Genomic DNA, 6,484 nt, shown 5'->3' on the forward strand with positions numbered 1-6,484 from the left:
AGCCACAATTGGCTAGTAGTGTTCCAAAGCCACAATCGGCCACTAGTGGCCATATCCAAAATTGGATAGTGTCCAAATTTTAAAATCGGCCAGTCTAGAGTCCAAAATGCAAAGCCGGCCATTAGAGTCCAAAATCCAAACTCGGCCACTAGTGTCTAAAAGCCAGAATCGGCCACTAGTGGCCAAATTCCAAAATCGATCGGGCACTTGTGTCCAGAATCCAATATTGGCCTTTAGCGTCCAAATTCCAAAATCGGCCACTAGTTTCCAAAATCTAAAATCGGCCACTAGTGTGCAAAAGCTAGAATCGATAACTGATATCCAAAATGCAAAATCAGCCACCAGTGTCCAAAATGCAAAATCGGCCACTAGTGTCCAAAATCCAAAATCCAAAATCGGCCACTAGTGTCCAAAATCCAAAATCGGCCACTAGTCTCTAAATTTCAAAATCGGCCACTAGTGTCCAAAATCCAAAATCGGCCACTTGTGTCCAAAATCCAAAATCGGCCACTAGTGTCCAAAATCCAAAATCGGCCACTAGTGTCCAAAATCCAAACTCGGCCACTAGTGTCCAAAATCCAAAATCGGCCACTAGTCTCTAAATTTCAAAATCGGCCACTAGAGTCCAAAATGCAAAACCTGCCATTAGAGTCCAAAATCGGCCACTAGTGTCTAAAAGCCAGAATCGGCAACCAGTGACCAAATTCCAAAATTGGGCACCTGTGTTCAGAATCCAATATTGGCCTCTAGCGTCCAAATTCCAAAATCGGCCACTAATTTCCAAAATCTAAAATCGGCCACTAGTGTTCAAAAGCCAGAATGGATCACAAGTGTCCAAAATGTAAAATCAGCCATTATATCCAAAATCCAATACCGGCCACTAGTGAGTAAAATCCAAAATCGGCCACTCCAGTCCAAAATGCAAAATCGGCCACTAGTATTCAAATTGCAACATCGGCCACTAGTGACCAAAATGCAAAATCGGCCACTTGTGTCCAAAATGCAAAATCGGCCACTAATATCCAAAATCCAATGTTGGCCACTAGTGTCCAAAATCCAATATCGGCCACAGGTGCCTTAATACATTTAAACTGGGTGGCCTCTAACCAAAACGTTTCGCAATCGTAACAGCCAATCAGAACAAAGGAAAATTTGGCCATAGCCAATAAGAGTCCGCAGTAATGCCATGCAGACTGTTAGAAGCGCAGGGAAATGCAAGTGACCTGAAATTTACGACTGCTTTTTCACTTTTGCACCAGATTGGTGGCTGAAAGGGTGACGGGAGTTTTCTAGCCAACCATAGAGCGAATAAAAACAGAGCTATGGCAAGATCCCCAAGTGTTTTCGACACTTATGTGGAAATAGCTCTACCAATCAAATACCAGATATGTTGACTCACTCTCTGTTCCCTTCTCCACAAATAACCAATCCCACGCATTGTTCATGCCAGAATCTTTTATTTTACTTCTTCTAAACTTTAGTTAAAGCGAAAGTATTGTTAAACTTACATAATACTTCAATAAACTTGTATATTAGTATTACATGTATAACCTAGATTACAACTTAAAGCGGTTATGTTTCACTTCTATTGGTGGCCAATATTTCAGGAAAGGTTTGTTTTAAGAAACTACCACACTACTCGATTGCGTTTTCTTTTTCGTTTCTTAACTGGCCCTTTTCGCTGTCTTGACCAAGGATGTCTCTTTATATAAATTGACTTGGTTGATCCAAAGTACGTGCGAAAATGGCAAATTCTACCAAGTGAAATATTGTCTCCAATTCGAAACATTTTAAGAAAAAAATCTACAAATGCATTTACAAATGCCTTCACGGACGTTCCAGGAAAAAATTATGACAATTACAAATGACCGTTGCAGCTTTGTATTAAAATCATTCCTTGATATAAGAATGCAAATACAGTATACTTCGTTTACAAATTCCAGCTGGTTATAATGCTAGCTAAGTTACTACATGGATCATTTTATCACATGATTAAGTCTTGGTTCCAGTAAGTTATGAAAATAGCTAAATGTTAGCTTTAAAAGCAATTATATTTCCCCCATGCTTCCATTTCAATTTCAGAATGCCCTTTAACTTTATCATGCGTTCCTCCCACTAGCCCTCTTATCATTATCAAGGTAAGGAACCGCATGTTAAGACTGAGCCTACAAAAGGTGCTGAAAGTGAAAGCAGGGCAGTATAATATTTTTCTTGAGAGACCTGATGTTCAATCCCAGAAGCAAAGGAGTGTATACCCCACCACCCCCACCCCCACCCCACCCCGCCACGCTCCCATTTAGATCCCCAAGACATCTTCACGTTTTTCAGAGCATTTTCCAATTGCTGTCGAAAATCTAAAAACCATGTAATCACAACAGTCAATATGAACAACGATCAACATTATCAATACCCAATAGGAAATCAACAGGTAAAATACTAAAAGCACAGGAGTTCGGGAGCGAACAAGTCCCGATTGATTTTCGTCCTGCAATCACAGACCGAAGTAAAAAAAAGATGATGCAGTCCCGGATCACTATTGACACTCGATTGAAAAATCCTCTTATGCAGGAGTTTCGTCCTTTTTTTTCCCTTGTGTTCCTGACCTATTATTCCCTTTCGGGCTTTGCTCGGCTTCAGAACTTATAAACATGATAACAAATGCACCCATAAGGAGAGCAAAGGAAGACAAAAAATGCCACAGGTCATGCCAATCGAAAAATCCAAAAATGAGACATTCTTCGTTTTGGTCACGAGAGTTTTCTGGCGACGATGTTTTGTTTGTGTTGGGTTTCCCTTGAAAAACAGCAAAAGCTACCACCAAAATGATAAGGGTGAAAAGGATAAAAAGCCCTTGGAGGATGTCCTCGGCATATGTTTCTGGGCAAACACACTCGCATTTACATTTGGAAAGCTTCTCCCAAAGCTTTGCTTTAGCTAAGATTGCGACAACGCTACAAGCAATGCAAGCAAACAGAAACACGTGAGCCAGATCGCTAAACAAATATTACATAAAAATCCCCCAGGGCATTATCAAGCCACCCAAAAGGAATAAACCCGCATTAAATTTATCACCACAAATCTTTTTGTGGATATCTAATTTAAGAAAAGCCCAAAAAAACATCAAAAGCCACCAAATGATCAGGAATGCGAAGAAAAAACCCTGCATTACTTTATTGAGCCCAGAATCGGAGTTAAATAGCACACCAAAGTAGTTAAAAGTAAAAAGAGGCACAACGAAAAAAAGGAAGAAGTTAGAAGCGCCAACTGGGTGTTTCGCATTTCCAGAAGAAGGACAACGATTCTACTCAATGCCATTATACAACAACAGCACAGTTAAACCAGCAATGATAAACATGAAGGCCGAATCGAACTGAAATGTGAACCTGCTTGGGCAGAAGTGATAAAGAGTAGAAAACAATCCCTCGAAGACTAGTCCCCAGGAAAACGCATACCCAATAGAAAAACAGTACCTCTTTTTATTGCTGTTGCCTCCAGGGCGTCTCTACCGCTTTGGCAACGAACTTTCACCTTGGTTTCCAGTATCAGTACCCACACAACTAAGATTAGGCTGTGGACTATGTAAGTCAAGTTACTTAACATCAAGTTAAATGGAATATCATGATTTGCAACTCTATAACAAAAGTCATTGTAGTAACAATTATCTCTGTCCCCTTCCTGAATCATCGTATCCCAGTTTGCAAACACGAACTGAAAAGCGCCTACCATAAGCACATTACCCACAATACCTGTGATATAGGAGAAGGTCTTTGGACCAAAGGAAAACCAGTGATAACTGATAACCTTTAACATTTCAACAAAAAAACCACGACATGTTAAATCAGCATTATTATTGAACTGATCACCTTCACCAGGCTTTACCTGGGTGAGAGACTCTTCGAAGAGAAAACACGCAATGACAGACACTAATATACCAACCAGAAATAATACAAAAAATAGGGCACAAATGGGCGCGGCATAATTATAATCAAACGACCTTGTCAGCCTTAATTTGACACTTTTTGACTCACTAAGTTTGACGTCACTTGATGGGTTCTTCAGACCAATTCCAATGAACCATTTGGGGACGGAATCGGTTAAAGGGGGAATGGAAACTCTGGATAAAGTTATTCGTCCTTTTGTTGCAAAGGAAAGTCGAAGAGATTCCTTCTTGTAATCTATTCTCTCTAGGTCTTTCTGGACGTCGACCTCTTTACAGTTCTGCGATACCTTTAAATAGGCAGCAACTTTTGATTCGGACGTGGCAGTGATGTCCAATTGTTTATCAGAGATTCCTTGAGGTGGAATGAACTGGAACACGCACACCTCATCTCCCTGGACATTGACTGTCTGTGGTTTATCAAGCGCAATTTCTGATGCACCTTCGGTTATTTGCACTGTGAAAGAAAGTCCAATGCCTTTTCCCACCACGGATAACAACTTCTCTCCTGTGTTTTGATTGTTGGTAAAACCGGTTGGACAAATGCTTAAAGTGTTCCAAACTGATGTTTGCTCTGAAACGTCCACATGACCAAGTAGAGACGACTCACCTTGCTGGTACAGGGAAAGTTGCAAGAAACCTAAAAATAAAAGGGATAATCTAGCGCATAAATACATCAATAACTATCAAAACAGATGATAATAATATCTCATAAGAGCCTACTAATGTGGGATTACTGTTCACTCTAATAGCTCGCTTGCCTGCTGGTCTCTGAATCGAGCTGGGCTTCTTGCTGCAGACACTGTGTTCTAATTTTAGATTCAAGAGAGACATTCAGCTCACAAATTTCTCCAAATCTCTCTAAATTGTAAGGAATGTTAGGGAAGGTCACAGACCCATGTTCTCCTAATAAAATCAAACCAGCAAACGACGAATGTATCTTCACAGGATAACTGCTTCTTAGATCATTGTAGAAAAGGAAGTCTGAAAATGCTGAGGCTTCTTCTTCTGAGCGCTATTATCAGTACAAATGTTTTACTTTTCATAAATCACACCCAAGTTCCACATATCAGAGCAAAAATCTATTCTTATTTCTCCATGCCCTTTAATTTTTATAGTATCTTTTAACATGGTTCAGATTTGGAGACTTCATTTCTACTTCCTACTTTAACCAGCCGTGACTAATCCTACGTGCACAGACTAGGAATAAAAGGAACTAATAGAAAGAAAAAAGTTGTTTAGACAATCAGACTCATGAGCAGGTCACTTGACAGGAGAGTACTGACCCTTATTGAGCTGGTAGGTCGCCGCAGGCTGTGAAATAAAAAAAAAAAAAAAAAGTAGTCTGCATACTTAAGATCACTCAACAAGATCAAATCAGACCTTGAAACCGATTGAGCGACACGCGTCATTTCCAAGTAGCGACTGATCTCTCTGACTATCGGAATCTGAAAGATATTTGAATACGCAATACGGGTGCACAGGCTGGATAAAGCTAAATAAATAACATCTGAATAATAACATCGCAGTCAGAAGCGAATTAGTTAAACAAAACTAAGTACAAGAATGGCAGGAGCTAGGCTGATGTGTTTCAAGTTTCTTGTAGGAACGCTAGTTTCACTTTTGCTCTTACAAGGACAGAGTATCCTGAAATTGCTAGAAGTTTAAAGGTGGCATTTTGTTCATTGGTGGAATACCACAACAATAATGTTCTGGTTTAACCGTAATTTTCGGAAATAAAGATCCTTTGTAAGAAGCGACCACCCGAAGAATGCATGAGTGGCACTGGATTCAGTAAAAGTTTTAATTGTACGTCTCGAAAGAAGGAACCCTGATCGGTGCAAACAGCGAATTGCTTCAGGAAAAGCTGCAAAGTCCTGAATTGATAATAGTTATCCCTTTCGGAATTTTCAAAAGCACTTTCGGATTACTAAAGAATAATCAAGAAATTAACGACAAAACTTCGCTCTCTAAGAAGTCGGTAAGACCACTCTATCAAACTGGTTATGCCCTCACCTTTTTCGTTGTCATTCCTTTTAGGTTTCATGCGTAAAAAGCTCCCAGGTTTATCTAACTTCAAAACGCAAGATAGCTGCAGATAGCTGTTGTTGGATAGTGTGCCAGTGATCTCTATCACCATCGTCTGGACATTTGAAACGTTCATACCGGACGAACATATTGCCTGAAGATGCCCAAATGCTGAGGGGCACCACGCGAGTAGAAGTAGGAATGAATGTAAAAGGATTGAAAACATCCTAAAAAGCAAGGCTTGTGTTGCTTTATTTAGACAGCGCCCTATCTTGTTGGGCGTGCTGCGTGAATATCCAGGGTCAAGCTACTCATGCTTTTTTTTGTGGCTAAATCTATCCAAAGTTAGATAAATCCTATTTGGCCTCGGAGAAAAGTACAAGCTCTGATCCAGAAAATAGCGCAAGCTTATAAGTAATATGACATCAAATCTGCGAGTTTTCCTCTAATTAATCGTGCTTGGAAGAATATTTAGAGTTTGAATTCAACACCAACGGGATCTTAAGGGAAACGTATGCT

The 6,484-nt window shown here is 40.0% G+C and overlaps 1 pseudogene; it reads right to left on the reverse strand.

The window, feature by feature from the left end:
- Positions 1-2,560: 2,560 nt before the first annotated feature.
- Positions 2,561-6,250, reverse strand: LOC131780857 (uncharacterized; annotated as a pseudogene).
- Positions 6,251-6,484: the final 234 nt, after the last annotated feature.

Source organism: Pocillopora verrucosa, chromosome 10 (assembly GCF_036669915.1).
Source record: "Pocillopora verrucosa isolate sample1 chromosome 10, ASM3666991v2, whole genome shotgun sequence".
NCBI classification, from domain to species: domain Eukaryota; kingdom Metazoa; phylum Cnidaria; class Anthozoa; order Scleractinia; family Pocilloporidae; genus Pocillopora; species Pocillopora verrucosa.